This window comes from Pongo abelii, chromosome 19 (assembly GCF_028885655.2).
Source record: "Pongo abelii isolate AG06213 chromosome 19, NHGRI_mPonAbe1-v2.0_pri, whole genome shotgun sequence".
Lineage (NCBI taxonomy): Eukaryota > Metazoa > Chordata > Mammalia > Primates > Hominidae > Pongo > Pongo abelii.
Genome location: NC_072004.2, coordinates 15,657,442 through 15,679,295, shown reverse-complemented (window position 1 = coordinate 15,679,295; position 21,854 = coordinate 15,657,442). Strand labels below are relative to the sequence as shown.

At 42.2% G+C, this 21,854-nt stretch overlaps 1 protein-coding gene across 10 annotated transcripts in view; it reads left to right on the top strand.

The window, feature by feature from the left end:
- Positions 1-1,232: 1,232 nt before the first annotated feature.
- The window catches only part of TRIM16 (tripartite motif containing 16), a 55,743-nt gene continuing 35,121 nt past the window's right edge, over positions 1,233-21,854 (top strand). The window contains exons 1-7 of one of the 10 annotated variants that reach the window (XM_063717895.1): positions 1,233-1,381; positions 2,425-2,545; positions 2,630-2,725; positions 4,454-4,629; positions 4,727-4,815; positions 7,960-8,106; positions 8,401-8,502. The gene's annotated coding sequence lies outside the window, so the exon portion shown is untranslated. Of the gene's footprint in view, positions 1,651-2,424; positions 2,546-2,629; positions 2,726-2,752; positions 4,630-4,726; positions 4,816-6,371; positions 6,442-6,505; positions 6,612-7,469; positions 7,576-7,959; positions 8,503-21,854 lie in introns of those variants that run through there. The other 9 variants (XM_063717900.1, XM_063717893.1, XM_063717898.1 and 6 more) reach the window with 9 other exon arrangements.

Here is a 21,854-nt window from a genome sequence, read left to right as displayed (position 1 = left end):
GCTATTCCGGAGGCTGTGGCAGGAGAATCCCTTGAACGCGGGAGGCAGAGGTTGCCATGAGCCAAATTCTCACCACTGCACTCCAGCCGACAGAGCAAGACTCTGTCAAAAAAAAAAAAAAAAAAAAGAAAGAAAAGAAAGAAAAAGAAAGAAAGAAAGACAGAAAGAAAGAAAAATGTAGGAACACATGAAACATGAAAAAGCAAGGAGCACAACACCTCCAAAAGAACACAGTAATTTCCAGTAACAGATGCCAATCATAAGAAAATATACAAGGTTCCTGCCGGGTGTGGTGGCTCACGCCTGTAATCCCAGCACTTTGGGAGGCCGAGGTGGGTGGATCACGAGGTCAGGAGATCCAGACCATCCTGGCTAGCACGGTGAAACCCCGTCTCTACTAAAAATACAAAAAATTAGCCGGGCGTGGTGGTGGGCGCCTGTAGTCCCAGCTACTCGGGAGGCTGAGGCAGGAGAATGGCGTGAACCCGGGAGGCAGAGCTGGCAGTGAGCTGAGATGATCGCACCACTGCACTCCAGCCTGGGCGACAGAACGAGACTCTGTCTCAAAAAAAAAAAAAAAAAAGAAAATATACAAAGTTCCAGAAAAAGAATTTAAAATAATAATCTTAAGGAAACAGTGGAATTCAAGAGCATACAGTTACACAATTCAATGAAATCAAGAAAATTCATAATTTGAATGAGAAATTTAATAGAGATATAAAAAGAACCACACGGAAAACTTAGAACTGCAGAATCCAATGAATTAAATGAAAAATACAATCAAGACTCTAACAACAGACTAGATCAAGCATAAGAAACAATTTTTGGGCCAGGCGTGGTGGCTGACGCCTGTAATCCCAGCACTTTGGGAGGCCAAGGTGAGTGGATCACCTGAGGTCAGGAGTTCGAGGTCAGCCTAGCCAATATGGTGAAACCCTGGTCTCTACTAAAATTATAAAAAAATTAGTTGGGCATAGTGGCGGGCGCCTGTAATCCCAGCTACTCGGGAGTCTCAGGAGGAGAATCGCTTGAACCCGGGAGGCGGAGGTTGCAGTGAGCCGAGATCGCGCCACTGCACTCCAGTCTGACGACAGAGCGAGACTCCGTCTCAAAGAAAAAAAAATTTCTGCTCTGTAACTTCACTTTTAACATTGTTTAGTTTTTTTGTTTTGTTTTTGTTTTTGTTTTTGTTTTGAGAGAGAATCTCGCTCTGTCGCCCGGGCCGCTCCGGACTACATTTCCCAGGAGCCTCGGGGCGCACTTCCGCTTCCGGCCCCTTTCCCTGGAGGGGCTTTGCGCGTGGCGAGTCTGTGTCCTCCCTGTCCCTCCGAGCAGAGAGCCTCCCCGTATCTGGACCGGGGAGGAGCAGACGCTGGACAGGGTGTGTGTGTTCAGCAGTGGATTGTCAGACTTGGGGTCCCGGCTGCTCCCTTTTGGGCCTCTCCCCGGGCCCGCTGATCTGACTGTAATTCCTCCTGCTGGAGCTAGGATTCGGCCACCTTGACGCGCCCCCTCTGCCCCTGGAGCGTGTCTTTGGGTTTTGTGTGTGTGGGAGTGGCGTTTATGTGTGTTTCTTATCCGTGACACCTCCGGGTCGTTTGCTCGGAAACCGGCTGAGGGCCCGCATAGCCTGGAGCATTTGGTTGGAAGGTGAGGCAGGTAGCGCCCAAGGCTCCCGTACCAGGGCCAGGTTAGGCACCAACGCGTCCCTTATGTCTCTGCAGCCTGCAGTGTGGTGGAACCGTTTTATAGACTGACAGTGTGAACGTGGGAAGGGATGGATATCAGAGATCCGTTTATCCACATTTTCAGAGAGTGCTATTGCTCTGATGTGAGTGTAGGCAGGTTACTCTCTGTGTCTCGTGTTCTTTACCTGTAATTTGAGGTTTGTTGTACCTACTTTTAAGTGGTGGTTGTGAGGATTAAATGGAATTTTGACATGCAACAGTTGACACAGGGCCAGACACCAAGTAAGGGATCAATCAGTTGTCGCTTTTATTAATAGTAGGCATCCATCTCCCCATTTGTACGTAAGAAGGAAACACCCAAGAATGAAAAGTAACTTGTTGTAGGTCACCCAGCCAACTAGCACATAGTGGAAATTAGAATCCAGGCACTCCTAGCAGGGCACTTTCCACCACCCTGCACTTTTGTATTCATCAGGCACAGTATCTCTACTGTTGTCTGTAACTAACTGTCTATGTTCCCAGTGTCTGACTCCGCAGGGCCCTGGTGGTATAAAGGTACTGAGACTTGCCTGTGTTTAGGGCTTCCTGAAGATTAAATGGCTGCTGAAGTTCTTGAGTTTAGCTCTAGCTCAAAAGATACTGCGTCAGACTCTGCGTTCTGAGTAGAGTCTCAGAGAATGAAAAAAGAAATACAATGAAAAAGGGGAAAACTTCAATCCAGAATCTCTTGCCACAGTTTCTGGGAGAATGCTGGCAATTCCCAGGAAGATACGTGGAGAACGGAAAGGTTGCTACACCCAAATAGTGGAGCAAAGCTATGATTATGGAGGATTGGACCTGCAAACTCCAGAACAGAGGTAAGAAATAGAAATAAAGGGTCCTGCCATTAGCCGAGAATCTACAGTGTGCACACACAACCTCATTTTATTTTTTCTTTACAGCAACCTTGTAAAATGTGTGTGGGCAGCACAGAGACCTTGGGCAAGTTAACAGTTTCCTCATCTAAATAGTGATTTATGGAAAGCACCTGGTGCGTGGTGAGTGCACGAAGAATGGTAGTGATTTTACTAATATCATTCCCTTTTAATTTGAAACTCTGAAAAAACAAGATACCTTACTTCCATACTCTTTCCATTATACCACCTGCCTCTCTGAAGGATGAGGGGGGATAAGTCAGACTCCTTGGAAGAGGAGAAAGAAATAAGTATGGAGAGGCTGATGATTTGATTTGGCATTATAGCACATGGGAGAGCCCTAGTCCCTTGAACCTTCTATGAGCTCAGGGCTAGAGCTGGGGCCTGCGTCCCCAGGGTCCATGGCCCTGCTGCTCATTTCTGGTGGAATTAGAGACTGCTCCTTGGCTCTCTTTCAGTTTTCTCTTAAAAAGTGCTTTCTCTTGAGATACAAAGGGATGCCCCAGATTAGAAGGGACTTCCATAGTCTGTCTCTAGTCTGTTTGACTATCCTATAATATCCTGCCCTCAGGCCCTCTGATTTCTGGAAGTCCTGGAACTTAGGAGTTCCTAACTCTACCTTAGCCCCCACTGATTGTCAGTGTCCAGTACAGGGAGGGGACAGGCATCTTGTGGGGAAGTTGGGATTTGGGAGTATGACCAAACATATTGATCATACCTTTTTTCCCTCGTAAAACAAAATATAGAAAGAAAGCACCATAAAGTCTTGGTTAATGTTGATATGCAGAAAATATTGAGAATAATAATTGGCCGGGCGCGGTGGCTCACGCCTGTAATCTCAGCACTTTGGGAGGCCGAGGCGGGCGGATCAGGAGGTCAGAAGATCGAGAATAATAATTAACTGATGATTAAATGACCTTTCCTGAGTGCTTATTCTGTACCAGGTACTGGTTTGGGCCGTTTATGTGCATTAACGCACATTGTAGCAACGTAGGTACCATTATTATTCTCTTTTGTAAAATTAGGAAACTGAAGCCGAGAAGAAACTTGGCTATGGTTATAGCCGTACAGTGCCAGGATGTAAAGGCAGCAGGCAGGCAGACTCCAGAGCCAGGGTTCCAATGACAAAGGATTACAGGAGGCGTGAATTCTACAAAATTGTGAAACCCTGTACTTGATAATAACTGAGGCCTAAAAGAACTACTTCTTCCTCCAAACAAATCCACAAGGAGGTTTAAGTACTGCTTTTTGGAGATGGGTGGAGAGAGGATTGAAGAAATAATAAACTGTAAAGTATTAGGAAAATATAGAATGATATGTAGAATAAGATAAATAGCATGTAACCCTACTACCTAGAGATAAGCGCAAAGAAATGCTCAAAGGTAATAGGATCAGCAGTTCTTTCCCTACAGGCAAAAAAATCAAAATGGAGAAGTAAATTATGAGCAGAAGGTTGCTTGTTGGGGATAGAATCAGACCAAGGGAATTTGGGGCTCATTCATTAATTCATTCACAATACTTAGGGACTGCTGTCTGCCAAGTACACCGTGCTCGGTGCTTAGGATGCAGTGGTGAATGATACAACATATGCAATTTAGTGGAGCGTGTGTGGTGTAACAGGCCTGAGATGGCCACAGACTCACCGTGGGCCTGGAATACTCACGATGGGGTGGCTAAAGGTGTCTGTGACTGTGACTGCTGGGGTGGGCACTGCTGTCTTTTGCTGCTGTGACTCCGTTTTTCTTGTTCTATAAAATTGGTCACTTTCTCCATTTGCGAATAAAGGAGTTGAGCCTGGAGGTCTTTAAGCACCTCTCCAACTGTAACATTGCACTTCTTGTTTTGTTTTAGGGTGTTTTGGTCCCAGGGAACCTCGTTTTCAGAGCAGAGGCTCACGCAGATCCTGAGCCCAGTTAATGGTCATACCTTTCCCTGACTAAGTGAATGTTCATTCTATCCTTTGAGATTATCTTTGAAGTCTCATTACATAGATGTCTGTAAAATCCTTCAAGCTGTGGACAGCCAAGGTCAGAGGCACATTTTGTCATAAGTGGCTGTTTCTAAACTCACAGGTTTGAGATACATAAAGATAAACCAGCTTCCTTTATGTCGATTTCCTTCCAGTTCTGCCCTCTGAGGACCCTGCCCTTTCCCAAAAGGGATATCTTGAGAAGGAAAGTATGGCTGCTCTTTGCTGGACAGCAGAGTCCCAGGTGAGTTGGGGATTTTCCTCTCTTCTCAGAAATTTATTTTAATTGAGTTGGGGATTTTCCTCTCTTCTCAGAAATCTTATTTTAATTCCTGAAGCAAATTTCTTTCTCTTAGCATGAAGCTTGTCAACCACATTAGCCACAGCAGTTTGAAAGGAAAGGATCAAGCGGGTGGGATGGACTGCCAACGAGATGGTGTTTGAGTATTCCTCAGTTGTATGGAAGTAGGAGTGAAAGTCAGGAGGCTTGGTAGCCTCGCCCATCAGTTGGCAGTGTGGAGAAAGGATGGTGGGGGCGGGGTGGGAATGAGGCCTCTTTAGCAGATAATTGAGGAGCCTGACTCCTAGAACATGGTTGGGTGAGAATCAAGCTTCTTTTTGTTCACTTGAGACATCTGGCGTAGATATGCAAAGGCACGTGAGGCATTTCTTGCTTCCATCTGCTTAGAATATTTTGGGGAGAAAAGATGTACACAAGTCTATGTGGCACAAACCAGCAGATTTATTATTATTAAATAGGGCCTTATTATTAAGGGTCCTTATTATTAAGGGCCTACTCAATAATAAAGTGTCTTAGGGAAAATGCTGTATGGACTTGAGGAGCAGGAGCAAATGTGTCTGGCTGAGAGAGATTTAGGAAGGTTTTATTCATTCAACTAGCATTTTAAAGTTCTTTTAAGCAGCTCCTAGGCTAATGAAAGTAGTGAGATTTAATGTGGGCCCTGAAGGCTGAGTAAATTCTTGAAAGATTTATAGAAAGTTAGTGACATAAACGACTTAGAATCAAAGCAAGATACTGATTCCTCTGGCACAGGAAAAAAGTCAGTACATTGAAATCACAGAGGTGTTGTTCCACAAAAACTTAAAGCCTTCTTATACTCAAAGTTCTTTCCTAGATATAATTCTCAAGCTTGGCTTATTTCTTTTTTTTTTTTTTTTTTTGAGACAGAGTCTCGCTCTGTCGCCCAGGATGGAGTCCAGTGGCGCCATCTCGGCTCACTGCAAGCTCCGCCTCCCAGGTTCACGCCATTCTCCTGCCTCAGCCTCCCGAGTAGCTGGGACTACAGGCGCCCGCCACCACTCTCGGCTAATTTTTTGTATTTTTAGTAGAGACAGGGTTTCACCATGTTAGCCAGGATGGTCTCGATCTCCTGACCTTGTGATCCGCCCGCCTCAGCCCCTCAAAGTGCTGGGATTACAGGTGTGAGCCACCGCGCCCGGCCAGCTTGGCCTATTTCTTAGTTTCTTATTTACCATGTGTCTCTCTCAATTTACTGAAGATAACCTTAAGGCCTGCTAAACAATAGGCTTGGGTGGGAAGGCCACATCCTTAATCTGACTTTTTTTTAACAGGGCTAAATCACTTTGTTTAGTTGACAGGTGTAATGGGCCTTTATTGCTCAAAGCTCTTGTTAGACTTACTTCCCACTGTATGAGATCTAGAAACAGTTTGCTTTTCCAACCATGTGAGGCCTCAGATTTCTGCACTCTATTCTCTTTTGTTTTGGCTTGAAAATCGACACATTGTTTCCTGAACTTAACTCATTCTTTCTTTGCCAGACATATCCAGGAGCATTCTACACAAAGAGCATTCTGGTGCTTTCCAACCTGTTCTAGAGCCACAGGCCCAGTGAGCATTTGCCCTGCCCTCATAGTTGCTAATTAGTTTGCCAGTGTATATTAAGAGTCTGCATCTTTTGGCTGGATGCGGTGGCTCAGGCCTGTAATCCCAGCACTTTGGGAGGCCGAGGTGGGCGGATCACCTGAGGTCAGGAGTTCGTGACCAGCCTGGACAACATGGTGAGATACCGTTTCTGCTAAAAATACAAAAAAAAGTAACTGGGCGTGGTGACTCACACCTGTAGTCCCAGCTACTCATGAGGCTGAGGCAGGAGAATCGCTTAAACATGGGAGGTGGAGGTTGCAATAAGCCGAGATCATCGCAGCCACTGCACTCCAGCAACAGAGTGAGACTCCGTCTCAAAAAAAAAAAAAAGAGAGTCTGCATTTTTCCAGTTGTAAATATTCTTTTCTTTGAAGCTTGCCACCTGACTGTCAATCCAATGCCACCTGTGTATTTGAACTTTTTATTATGATATCTCCCACTTGAAGGTGCTAATTTCTGAATTAGTTTGGGTTGGCTTACTAATAACTGTTGTAACCAATAGACCCAAAATATATATGGCCTTAATACAATAGGAGTGTATTGTTTGCTGTCATAGCCATGTGACTGGGTATATAGATTGATAGGATGGCCATTCAGGGACCTGAGCTATCTGAAGCTCTAGCCTCTTTACCACATGGCTTCCAAACTCACTCTGGGGCTCATGGCCCTACCAGCCAGTCAGAAGGGGAAAACAGCATGGAGGAATATACGTGAATCAGGCCTGGAAAGGGCGCACATCACTTCTGCTTGCATTCCATTGGTTAGGATCTCATGGCCAGGTCTAACTACAGAGGTTGGGAAATGTTTGTATACCTAGAAAGGAGAGGAGGAGGTATATTTTCATGGACAGTTAGCAGCTTGTAGCACTGTTCTCAAACATTTAGGTTATTTAGAACGATTTTGCTATTTTGCTATTGTAAGGTATAAATAGATGTGATTCTTTGTTTATAACTCTCAATATTTCTGGTGGTTTTCTTTTTTTCTTTTTTGAGGCGGAGTCTCGTTCTGTCGCCCAGGCTGGAGTGCAGTGGCGTGATCTCGGCTCACTGCAAGCTTCGCCTCCCGGGTTCACGCCATTCTCCTGCTTCAGCCTCCCAAGTAGCTGGGACTACAGGCGCCTGCCACCATGCCTGGCTAATTTTTTTTGTATTTATAGTAGAGATGGGGTTTCACCGTGTTAGCCAGGATGGTCTCGATCTCCTGACCTTGTGGTCTGCCCACCTCGGCCTCCCAAAGTGCTGGGTTTACAGGCATGAGCCACCGCACTGGGCTGATAGTTTTCTTATAATTGAGTTCTATATATAAAATTACTGTAAAATAAAACTATCCATTTATGTCAAAGGGGTATACACATTTTAAGATTTTAAGATTAATATACGAGTCAATACAATCTTGTCTTTGACACTGTGAACATAGTTTAATCTATTTTCTCTCCATCCCATCAGTCTCCCCTAATTATGCCTCATTTAACTTTTTCTTCAGAACCCCATGCAGGTGTTTTAGGGCTTTACGTCATTCAAGGATGTGGCTGTGAACTTCACTGGGAAGAATGGAGAGAACTGGACCCTGCTCAGAGAGTCTTGTACAGAGATGTAATGCTGTAGAACTATAGGAACCTGGTCTCCTTGGGTAAGCCTGGGTCCTTCCACCCAAGACTGACCTTTCAGGATACCTTTGCTTTCTAAAGATTCCCTTGCTTCTATTAGGGGATGATAACAAATGAGGCTTTGGTTATTTTCCCCCACAGAATCCAGATCAGATCCTTAAACTGTTTCTCACCCTACTTGGGTAGAAACTATTTAATTGCTTTTGACAATTAGTTATTTCGTTTTCTCTCTAAAATGCAACAGAGTGGGACTGAGAATAGAGTGGTCCTTTCTCTTTTGAACTTAAAATTACATTCTGTTTGTGTCTCTTGAGTAGGATTTCCATTTTCCAAACCTGCTATCATCTCCCAGTTGGAAGAAGTGGTAAGCCCATGAACGCAAATGCAGGAGGGAGAGGTGCCAAGAAGCAGCTGTACAGGTAAGTGAGAACAAGGCAGATTGCATCTTTAGAAATAAGAGTTAGGGGTTCTTCCCAAATCCTCCAGGCCTGTAGAAAATGTTGAATCCCCCTGCAGTCTCATCTTCACTTGACCACATCAGAATCCTAATAGCTTACCCCTCTATTTCTTCTCAGACTCAAGGAAGAGATACTTCCTACTTAAAGTTATAACCCTAACACATGATCCAGAGATCAGCTTTGTGCCTCATCCTGAGGCATTTTATGAGGCTATTCCCCTTTCCTCTTTAGTAGCTGGAATCACTTCTTCATTTACTCTTTCCTCATCCTACCTAGTTTTCTGCTATCTAAGAAATATGAAGAGAAGGAAATAATTTGAATATTTTTAAGGATATAAAATTGACATAATTTGTTGTGTAGATTTGAGAGGTGAAGGAGTAACAAAGAAAATTCTCAGGTTTCTGGTTTGGATGTGTAGGTGAATGGAAGTTCTCTTCCCTGAGATGGAAAACACAGGAGAAGTAGCAAATTTAGGGGGTGGAAGATGAGTTCAGTTTATCTTAAGTTGTTTGAAGTGTCTATAAGTCTAAACAAGTGGTTCTTAACCAGGGGCAAGTTTGCCCCCCAGGGGACATTTGGCAATGTCTGAAGTGTGCTATGGGCATCTCGTGAGTAGAGTCCAGGGTTGCTGCTAAACATCCTACAATGCACAGCACAGGACAGGGCCCCACACAAAGACTTGTCTGTCTAAAACGTCTTGTCTGTCTAAAAACACTTGTCTTTTTAAGTCTTGTCTGTCTAAAAAGACTTGTCTGTCTAAAATGTCAATAGTGCTGCAGTTGAGAAAACCTGCTCTAAGTGGTGATGTCTGGAGGCTAGATGAATATAAGGATGACATGCCAAATGTATCTTAGTAAAGGAAAGATAGTAACTGGTGGTACAGATTTGGGAGTTGCCTGAGAATGGATGACAATTGAAGCCATGGGAGTGGATAATATCACCCAAAGAGCACAAAGTTACAAGAGAGCCTAGAACCCTAATGAACACAAACATTCAAGTATCTGCAAAAAATATATATATATGTATAGTATATAGTATATATATTTTTATACTATATATGCAAATATATGCAAATATATATGCGTATATATACATGTGTACATACGTATGTATACGTATACATACGTATGTATATATACGTATGTATATACGTATATATACATATACGTATATACACGTATACATACGTATGTACACATGTATATACACATATATATATACATGTGTGTATATATATACACACATGTGTATATACACAGGGCTTCTCTCCAGTGTGGATCCTCTGATGTTGGGTAAGATGGGCACTTCTACTGAAGGCTTTCCCACACTCCTGACAATCAAATGGTTTCTTTCCAGTATGAACCCTCTGATGCTGGGTAAGAGATGAACTCTGGCTGAAGGCTTTCCCACAGTCTTTACAGGTGTAGGGTTTCTCTCCAGTGTGGACTTTTGTGTGTTTTGTAAGAGTTGAGCTCTGACTGAAGGCTTCACCGCATTCTTTACACTTGTAGGTTTTTTCTCTGGTATGAGTTGTGTCACATAAATGTGGCAGAGCTTTCAGGTGTAGTTCAGCCCTCATTAGACACCAGAGACTTCACAGTGGAGAATCTCCCTGAGTGTCTGGACAAATCCACTCAGACTCTTCATTTTGTTAAATACCAAAGAATTATACTTTTATAGGTTGTTACAGTGGCGATGCTTTATTATATTTTAAGGGATGAAAAGCCCCCCTCTCCTACCCTGGTTATTTTCTCTTGCAAAGCTATCAGAATATCACAAATCCAAGTGAAGAAACACTGAACTGAAATCTGGAATAGCCTAATAGACTCTAAAGCTCAATTTTTATATGTGTATGTGTGTATTTTTATCTGTACCTGAAATGACTGATGTCACCATGCAGTGATTTTACCCCCTTCCCTGGCCTCAGGAATAAGCCAAGAAATTCTAGTTGTGCAGAACTGAGCTTGTTGCCCCTTCTTGTACTGACGGAAATAGTGCCATGTCCAAACAAAATAGAGAAGCTCATCGCTAATTACATATCCTAATACCACCTTCCTATAAAACTTTGCCTTAATCTGTAGTCATTCCTGCCCCCAGCTCATACCCTCCTGTGGGCAGCTTTTGTCTGCTTTACCTCATCCCACTATTTTGTGATCACCCCCCAGAAGATGAGGGACCCAGTTAATAGGCCAGATGTCAAGACTGATGACATTTCACACACCAAGAGAACTGGAAAGTTTACTATTCATACACAGGGTTTCTGGGGAGAGCGGGATAGATGAAAGCTGGTCCAAAATGGCAAGAACAGAGAGGAGGCTGGGCCTTTAAAGTGGCTAGGGAGTGGGGCTGGAGAGCATTCGAACTGTGGGCTTGAGGGATTCAAGCTTCCCACCAGTGCTGGGAGCTCAGGAGATGCCCACGGATTTCTTTATCTAAAGCACCAGGTGTGTGGTGGGGCAGTGTGGGGGAGGGGAGAATGGAAAATGGTGGAAACTTAAATGCTGTCAATGGCCAGACATCAAAAATGGGGCCAAACTCTGTTACATCTACCTTTTCAGAAAATCTTTTTTCACTTATCTCAAAATAGCTCTTTAATGTTATTGTGTCTTTTTTTTTTTTGAGACAGAGTCTTGCTCTGTCACCAGGCTGGAGTGCAATGGCACGATCTCAGCTCACTGTGACTTCCACCTCCCAGGTTCAAGTGATTCTCCTGCCTCAGCCTCCCAAGTAGCTGGGACTACAGGAGCCCGTCACCACACCCGGGTAATTTTTGTATTTTTAGTAGAGACAGGGTTTCACCATGTTGTCCAGGATGGTCTCAATCTCTTGACCTCATGATCCGCCTGCCTCGGCCTCCCAAAGTGCTGGGATTACAGGCGTGAGCCACTGCGCCCGGCCTATTGTGTCTTCTGTTGATGAGGAATCTATTTTGCTTTTTCCATCTCCCCTTTCTTAGAATTTTCTTTTTTTTCCCCTTCGTTAAGGCTGAAATTATAACTATCAGTTCTCAGAAAGTAAGAACCATTTACCTTGGAAAGTGACAGCCTTACATAGTAACTATTATGCAATCCCAACAGAAGAGTTAGGGAAGATTGAGTCAACACTTTTAGAAAACATTTAAAAAAAAAAAATGGTCATATGAATTTGTATCAGACTATCACCAGATTAAGTTACTTGAGGCTGCCTGATGAAAATTCGTGTATATGGCTCTAAGAAATTTTATGTGTACCTAATAAAGCCAGGCATTATTTTTTGGTTATGCTGTGACTCAACACATACATGCAAACTTTTTTTTTTTCTTTCAAATCTTCCTAAGCTTAAATTGGTGTTAGAGTCACTTTTTAGGTTTCCATGAATTATTTTCCCTGCCTTTTTTTTTTCCTGTTTTAGATGCATTTCAGTTACCTGAGAGTAATCCAATTGTATAGGATTGGAGTCCCTTGACTTTCCCATGTCATTCCCAAAGTACTAGCCAGAACCTGAGATTTCCTTGCTTTCTATTTTTCTCACTAAAAGGGCTATTCTGAACTCTCTCTCCTCACGTGCTTTCCTATCCTTCTCTTCTATTTAAAGAAGTCGGTGTTAGTACAGCTTGAAATTCAACAGGGCTTGAATTACAGAAGGCACAACTGAAGTTAGAGAAGAAAGGATTTTTGTTCTGAAAATTGGCGGTGAGACAGACCACTCTGAATAAATGGTGATATCTGGAAATAATTTTTGAAATGCCCAAAATCCTTCATAACTTTAAGAAATTGAAAAGGGATGGGGAGGGTCATCTATAAGAGTGTCTGTCATTAGAATAGGACTTCTTAAAGTAATGTTTGTTAACAATTGGTAACAAGGTCATTTCCAAACATAGTTCCTGGAGCCAGTTAGCTTTGGATTGGTAGAAACCATTGTTGTTCCCTCAGAGGCCTCATCTGTGGTAATTTATTTTAGAACTAAAAACTCAAGACAGATGTCCTTGAACAAAAGGTCTGTCCTAGAATGGGTGGATTGCATGAATTCATGGATTGTACTGTAGTGAATTGGTATAATTCTCTTGTAGCCTAAATATAATTTGGATCCAGAAATATTAAAATTTTGAGGACATCATAGTGATGAAATATTTGAAATCAGAACAGTTCTAGAAATGTTATGACTCTGGTACTTACAGAGCCTTTTTTGTTTTGTTTCAGTTTACTCTGACTGTACTGTTAGTAGTATGGTCTATGCTTGTGCTCTCCTCTCAGATTTGTTTGTTTGAGACAGGATTTTGCTCTATTGCCTGGGCTGGAGTGCAGTGACGCCATCACAGCTCACTGCAGCCTTGAACTCCCAGGATCCTTGATCCTCCCACCTCAGCCTCCCGAGTAGCTGGGACCACAGGCAAGCATCACCACACCCGGCTAATTTGTTTGTATTTTTTGTAGATGGGGTTTTGCCATATAGCCCAGACTGGTCTTGAGCTCAAGCAGTCTGCCTACCTTAGCTTCCTGAAGTGCTGGCATTACTGGCATGAGCCGCCATGCCCAGCATTTGGATATTTCTATAACAGGATTCTCTTTCGTGGGCTGTAGTGTAGACCACACTTACCCTTCATGATGGAGAATATGATTCCTCTCCTTTTACAACCTAAGCTAAAGCTCAGTGTGTTTGTTTGGTTATGGTAAAGTCTGGGGTGGGGGTTTGATTTGGGGCTTTAGATAGTAAGTGTTCTGATATTTTGATCTCTTTTTGGTAGGTAATCTAGATTCTTTAGTTTTTAAACTAAAGAGTGTCTAATATTCTAACTTATATGTTAAAATTGCCTGTATGCTTGGCTGATATGTGTCCAATGAAGGGAAAATTAATTTACATGTTAATTCCTCCAAGCAAATTATCCTGAATAATTTGCACTGTTGTGATAAGCTAACTAGGGTGACCCCAGGCTTGATTTGAGGATTGCGGGAAGAGGTATTTAGTGATTAAAGTAGGGCTTTCTGTCTTTTCGGAGGAGGCATTAATACTTTTTAGGTTTTCTTTAAGTTAAGAGGCAGTTGTCCATATTATCACTCTTTCCATTTTGCAAGTTAGTCTCCTTTAGGACCCAGCTTAAGGTATCACCTCCACCCTCACCTCTTGGCCACTGTAACTGAAAATAGTCTCCTCCTCTGAATACCAGTGCTGCTCACTATTTATATCACTCACATATGCCTATGAAACATGACAGTTTTGGTTTGATACTAATATCCGGCCTTATTCTCAATTTTAACATCATCAGGGATTATGATTTTAACATCATTATCATCATGATGAGGGAAACCTATCTTTGTTTAGGTCTTTCGTTGCTGATTTTACACAAAATAATACTTGCATACGGTTAAAAAAAATCACATGAAATAGAGTTTTTCAATGAAAAGTCGTTCTTCTAGAACTTTGACCTGTTAGATATATATTGTATATTTGATGACTGCTGGGTATGTTTTGCCAAGAGTCATCTATGCAAAATACAGTGGCTTGAGATAAACATCTCAGGAAAAATCATCTCATACCTATATTTTACTCAACAAGAATTCACCCCTATGCACCAAGATATCCCCCCAAACCAAAAGATAAATTAGTATAATTAAGAATACTGTAAAATTATGTTTTGCACACCTGTATAAAATTCTATTATTTATTTATCTATTTATACATGAGTTATTATCAGAGCTATACACAAAACTAGCTGTATTTTATGGGCAAATTCAAGGATTTATAAAGACAATATTGGTATTGCCCTGTTTTCATCTTACATGCTGACTGCAGAAGTAACCTTGTGTAAGAGCATGACTTCAGTGAATCTAGAGGCCCAGCCAGTTCATTCGTGTGCTAGTTTATTCCTCTCCCTGAATGTTTTTCCTTGGTTTGCCAAAGTTGACTGTATCAGAAGATATGCCAATTTATCCTAGTAGGAAGATTGCTAGGATACAGCAACACGGTGAATAAAGAAGCACTTCAGATTAATCCAAGTCCAAAAAAACTCCACTTAACCTTAATCAGCTTCATATATTAGGCCTGGAGTAAATGTGACTATAGTGAAAGCGGGAAGACATTAGACAATATTCATTTATATATTATTGATATCAGATGATGCACACTGACAAAAACAAAACCCTAGAAATACAGTAACTGTATAGTGAAGCCATGGCTTAGGCTTCACTATACAGTTACTTATTCAGTATCTTTGCTTATTCAGTATCACGGTTTTTATAGGACCCCAACACTAGAAATTAAAAAGATTCCAGTAACACCAACCTAATTGTATGAAGAATAATCCTTAGTGGAGAAAATACTTACAATTGTATAGAAAGCCTACAGTGGATCATTTGTCATCATCCCTGTTCATAGATTTCAGAACCAAAAGGGAACTTTGAATATATAATATGGGCCTTCTGTTTTGCAAGTGAGGTGATGGAGATCTGGAAAGGTTAAATGATATGCCCATGCTATTTGGGGTGAGGGCAGTGGATAGCGGATTTGAGCTTACACAGACCTCCCAACCCTGCATAAAGAAAAGACCTTTCTGTGACACGTCGACCATAGAGAGCATCTGGGAGAGCAATGGGCATAGGGACGCTTCGAAGTGGGAGAAATTAGCCGCTGAATGAGGGACAGGAGGGAGCTGGTTTACATTTAGTGGTAGTTACTGACTGGAGCACTGTGATGAGGCCATGGTACAGAGTGCTTTGAAGTCCTGCCCTGGGCCTGGGAATGGAGTCTGGACACATGTGACAGGCTTTGCATCCTTGTTGTTTCTGCCCTGTGGCAATTGGGGATTTACTGGATGAAAATGGTTTTCTTGTTACTGAATTTAAACTGCAGAATATCTTCAAGCTATGAAAATAATTCTGCGTGCGTGCACCTGTGGGTTAGAACACTCATTCTAATCGACATGAGGAAATTATCTCATGAAGACTTTACTGGTGTGATATTCGTATGAATGAATGAATAAACACCTTTTGTTTCTCTACTTTGCACTCACAAGACTCATTCTTTCACATCAGTGGTTCTCAACCAGGGGTGATTTTCCTCCTCCAGGAGACAACTGCCAGTGTCTGGAGACAGTTTTGGTTGTCACAGTTGGGGGAGGGGTGTGTTACTGGCACCTAGAGGATAGAGGTGAGGGATACTGCTAATCATCCTACAGTGCACGGGACAGCCCCCACAAAAAAGGATTGTCCCACCCAAGACGGCAGTAGCACTGAGATTCAGGAATTTTTAGATAAGCAATTTACTGTGGCAGTATATCCCCACGAGGTGGCGGTACAGCCTCCTGCTGCAATGTTAAACCGGTAGTTCACCGTGAGCAGTTGATTGTAATAGCGAATCTATTCTCTTTTTCAAAAAGTACACTTAAACGTTTTTTACATTACAAAAGTGAAATATTCTTTGTGGCAGAATCAAATAGTGTACTGTAGAAGTGTATAAGTAAAAGAAAGGGGTTCCTGAGTTCCCCCTTGAAATCCTACCCTTTAGAATTGATGTGTATCTTTTTAGATTCTTTTCTTGTGCGTGTATATGTATGCATGCATAACTAGTAGTGTACTGTTTGTTTTTCAACTCACTTATAACTTTCAACATTATACTTTAGACATCTTTAAAAATAATTTAGAGATATCTAATTTTTTTAAATGGATGCATTGTGTTCTGATGTATGGATGTCCTATAATTTCTATATATTCTTATTAATGGGCATTTGGGTTCTTTCCAGTTTTTTTTCCTGATACAGGCAATTCAGTGGTCATGCTGCTATTTCTGTAGGATAGATTCCTGGAAATGTGAGAGCTGGGTCAGAGTACATTTAAAATATTGATGAATTGACTGTACTAGTTTATACTCTAACAGTGTAGCAGAGTGCCTTTTTCTGTCCCTAACATTGGATACTATCAAGATTTTATTTTTAATATATATTTTATTATATTTCATTCTTAACAATGTTGAATGTCTTTTCCTATGTTTATTTTTTCTATGTTTATCAGTTATTCGTAGTTCTTCCATGAATTGCCTATTCATTTCCTTTTTCCATTTTTTATTGGGTTGCTTTCTTTTTATCAATTTGGAGTAGTTCCTCATACATTTTGCTTATTAATGTTTTGTCTGAAGTTTCTTTTTGAATATGGGATAAGTTAAGGATAACATAGCTAGCCAATTGAACTAACTGTCCTTATTGAATAATTCCTCCCTTTCTCACTGAGTTGAAATATATACATATATGAGTCTGTTTTTGGACTCTGTTCCATCTAATGCTGTGCTAGTTTCACAGTGTTTTATTTATTGTGGCTTGTAGCTGGTTGGTGAAGAAGGATGGGAAGAATGTTTGGTGGTGTGTTTTCATGTGCAAAAGTGTGTTTTCATGTACAAAAGCCTAGAGACAGGAGAAAATGGCAAGGGATTGAAGGAAGGCCAGAGGCTAAGGAAGGAACAAGGGCATCAGGAGGAGGGGGAATGACGCTGGAGCACAGGTGGGGCTCAGATCATACAAGACCCCATGGGCCATTTTCAAATTTGGATCTTTATTCTTAGAGCCATGGAAAGATTTTAACCAGAGAAGTGACATGATCAGATTTATATTTTTTGAAGCTTTCTTTGGACTTCTGCTTCTGGCTATGATGGAGTAACTGGTACTAGGCTAGCCCTCCCACCATAAACTGCTATACAACATGACAAAATAGATGAAACAACTATTTTCAGGCAGTGAACAATAGGTAGCACAAAACTACTGATCCCAGACAGAGGGAAACTCATGAGGTGAACCCCATGATCACCCAACTGTCTGTCTTAGAACTACTCCCAACCATGCACAGATAGCTGGAGTCCACGTAGAGCACAGTGGTCCCACTGAGTGGAGGATGTGGAAATCAGGGTTCAGAGCAGCAGAAGCAGATAGATAGTGCGGGATGAGATACAGAAAGGAGGGAGTTGTATAAGAGCGTACACGAGTACATGGATAGGTCCCTTGTAAGCCGAAGGTTGAGAGGCAAGCTGAACATGAGCTAGGTGAGATCACTCAAGGGTTATAAGATAGTGGCTACTGTGGGATTGAGAGTGGAACAGTGTCCCGGTGGGATCCTGGGACATACAAAGGACACTAGAAAAAAAACAAGGAAATCTGAGTAAGTATGGACGTCAGTCAATAATGTATCAATATTAGTTCATTAATTGTGACAAACTCTCATACAGTAACATAAGATGTTAACAGTAGAGGTGTTGTGTACCCCTATGGTAGAAAGATTGAAGGGTCTTATGTACCCCTATTGGGTGTGGGGTATATAGGAACTCTTAAAAAAAGAGTTTGATCTACCATGGTAGAGAATTTATTCTTTCCATAGAAATGATGGAATTCTTAGATGAAGAAGCATTCAAAGAGAAGTCAGCCAAAACATATAGGAAGAAGAAAGTATCATAGATGTGTATCAGGAAGTTAATTGATAAATATTCTCTCTGGGGGAAAAAAAAGCTACTTCTGCTTGCATCTTACACAATTGCACATGTACATTCTTGCTGGAAAACCATCAGAAGTCCCATTTTGTCACTTAGAATGTTATAAAGTCATGTACTCGAGAGTTGAAATATAATGAAATTAATACTTTTTACTGTTGTTATCAAGTACATTCTTAAATGAAACTGGCTTCTTTTTAAAATTTATTTTCAATTTTTGAGTGTGTGGAAAAGTACAATGACTGCTAGCACAGTGTGGTGCCACTGCTTTGATATTTGCTGAGGCTCCAGCAATTTTACTCACTATTGCTCCTGCATCATTGCGCAAATGACAATATGGTGAAAATGGCAAAGAATACTCAAGTGTTATCATGAAAATAGTTTTGACCTCACACATCCCTGAAAGGGTCTCAGTGAAGCATCAAGGGTCCGTAGATCATGCTTTTAGAACCACTGGGTTAACAGCAGGTATCTGGAGTTTATGTCGTAAGATGAAGGAAGGCAAGCCTCTACAAATACTTACGCTTTTAGACTTATCCCATTCATAAGCCTATTAGTTCTGCTCCATCCCACCCCTCCCCCAAGGCAGAGATTATTAGACTGAATAAAAAACAAGACTTGCTTATATGATGCCCATAAGAGATGCATTTTAAATATCAAGAGCCAGGTAGACTGGTAAAAGGATGGGGAAAAGATAATACCAAATAGCCCAAATGTAGAACAAACCCAAATGCTCATCAGCAGGGTAATGGATGAACACGCTTGGCTACAGACATAGCATGGAATGCTACTCAGCAATGAAAACAACAGGCTACTGATAGGCACCATGACATGGATGAATCTCATAGATGTTGTATTGAGGGAAATAAGCCAGACACAATAGTGTTTACTATATATTTCCATTTATATGAAGTTCCAGAACAAGCAAAACTAATTTATAATGATAAAAATCAGATTCTTAGTTGCCTCGAACCAGGCATGGTAGAAAGATTGAATAAAAGGGCATGAGGGAGCTTCCTGGGTGCTGCCAGTATTCTCTCTTGATTGGGTGGTGGTTACCAGAATGGAGTTATTTGTCAAAACTCATTCACCTGGATGCTTAAAATAGGTGAATTTTATTGCATGTAAATTATACCTCAATAAAGTTTATTTTTTTAAAAAGCTTTCTCTGAGGGTGGGTGCAGTGGTTCATGCTTATAATCCCAACACTTTGGGAGGCCAAGGCAAAAGGATCACTTGAGACCAGGAGTTGGAGTCTAACTTGGGCAATATAGTGAGACCCTATTTCTAAAAAATAAAAATAAATAAATACATAAATGAAAAGTTTTCTCTGGATGCAGAATGGAGAATGGATTGGCAAAAGCATGAGTAGATGTAGGAATTCTAGTGTGGAGCCTATTGCCATAATCCAGGCGAGAGACAGTGATGGCTTGGACTCTAATAATGGCAGTGGAAATATAAAGGGTAAAGGGTTTGGAGATGTGTGAGATATAAAATGGTGATGGGATGGACATGGGTTGTAACGGAAAGAGAGGAGGTAGGGATGCTCCCTGGGTTTCTGATTTGTAACCTGGTTGGATGCTGTTGTCAATCTCTGAGAAAAGAACCATGAGGAGGGTCAAATTTGTTGTGGTGGGATCTGGGGAGGCCTTACATTTAATTTTGGATGCATTAGATTCAAGGTGCCTGTGAGAAAGTAAAGTCTTTATACTTTAGAAAGTAGGTGGATATACAGGTCTGAAAGTTGAGCTGAGACATCAGTTTGTGAGCCATAAACAGGTGGTAACTGAAGATGTAGCAATGGATGAGCTCATCTAGGAAGAGAGACTAGGTTGGAAAGAATAAGTGATCTTGGGTTGAGCTTCAAAGAGCCTCTCACCTTTTCAGGCAGAGGAAGAGGAATAAGAAAATTGGACTGAAAAGTAATGGCCACTGAGATGTGGGCAGCCAGGAGAATGTGTTATCACTTGAATGTTACCCATTCATTATCTGATTACATGTTTACATTCATTACATTATCTGATTCATTCTCTGATACATTATGTTGTTTTCTTTTCTTTTCTTTTCTTTTTTTTTTTTTTTAGATAGAGTCTTGAACTCTCGCCTAGGCTGGAGTGCAGTGGCGCAATCTCGGCTCACTGCAAGCTCCGCCTTCCAGGTTCACACCATTCTCCTGCCTCAGCCTCCCAAATAGCTGGGACTACAGGCACCCGCCACCATGCCCTGCTAATTTTTTGTATTTTTATTAGAGACGGGGTTTCACCGTGTTACCCAGGATGGTCTTGATCTGACCCCGTGATCCGCCCGCCTCGGCCTCCCAAAGTGCTGGGATTACAGGCGTGAGCCACCGCGCCCGGCCTCTACAGCCTTTTTAAAACTACTTAATGTGATCGTTTTCTCATGCCATTAAATAATGAAAAGTTGGTTTTCAGTGAGTTGTATAGCAGCAGCTTAGAAAAGCAAATAATAAAACTTTCCAGAAGCAAACACACCCTGTTGAGCAGATGGTTTACAGTACCACCCAACTGCCTATGCCTTTTTTTTTTTGAGATGGAGTCTCACTCTGTTGCCCAGGCTGGAGTGCAATGGTACCATCTCTGCTCACTGCAATCTCTGCCTCCCGGGTTCAAACAATCCTCCCACCTCAGCCTCCCAGGTAGCTGGGATTACAGGCACATGCCACCACACCTGGCTAATTTTTGTATTTTTAGGAGAGTCGGGGTTTCACCATGTTGGCCGTGCTGGTCTCAAACTCCTGATCTCAAGTGATCCGCCCACCTTGGCCTTCCAGAGCGCTGGGATGACAGGAGTGAACCACCACGCCTGGCCCTGCCTATGCCTTTTAATATACTCTTTAATAAAGCCAAAACGCCTACATTCACTTTTTGGAATGGAGAGTGGTACAGGAAGTAAAGTCTCCAGAACATAGATTTGTCATCCCTACTGCTCTGACATAACCTTGGAGGGTGTAGGTTGTGTGTCTCCGCCTGGTGTGATATTACCCTCCCACAGATAGGCACTGAGGGATGCACTTCCCAGCTGCTCTACCACTGGCCCAAGTCTAAAGAAACGTTCACAAATCTGCTAGTGAGTGACCACCACCTTTGGATCCACCTCACAGGCATATGTTTCTAGTCTATGAGGACAGAATGAACACACTCTTCCCTAGGTCCCCAAGATGAAGCCACACCGTATTTGAAAGAGGTAGCTACCAGTATCTGTACTCTCAACTGAGGGAAACAAAACCAACAGGTCAATATAGATGTCAAGATAGGCACCAGGCAGGATAAGCCTTCCAACCTGACACAGATCGAGAAGCCACATAGTCAAGTCCAGCGTGGCAGGGGGAGCACACTTGCTCTAGAAGTCATTGGAAATAGTGTTTCCTGGTTCTTGGTCGGGGCAGCAGATAAAAGACACATCATGACATTGATACTGTGACAGGAGCCACCTCACTCAGGAAGCCTCCCCGAGGTGCATTTTCCTAGCTCTGAGACGCTAGAGCTGATGGGCCCTGCTGGGGAGAGAGCTCAGATCTAAACAGAACAGGGCGCGTGTGGCCACAGGTCATCTCTGTCTGGATTACATCAGTGTTTTTCCTGCCTTTGTTGTCAGTCGAACTCCTGACCTCAAGTGATCCTCCCACCTCAGCCTCCTAGAATGCTAGGATTACAGGTGTGAGCCACCATGCCCGCTGGCTTTCACTACTCTCACTCTCCTCCAGCTCTCATATTTACTGTCCCAATCTTCTGTGCTTTACAAGTTCTCTAATCAGTTGTGGCCAGACCTGATGCTGAATAGATTAATACTTTTTCAGCTTAACCCAAGCCTAGGTTCCCTAAGGCTATGTCCAGTCCTGCTAAGTGCTCTGT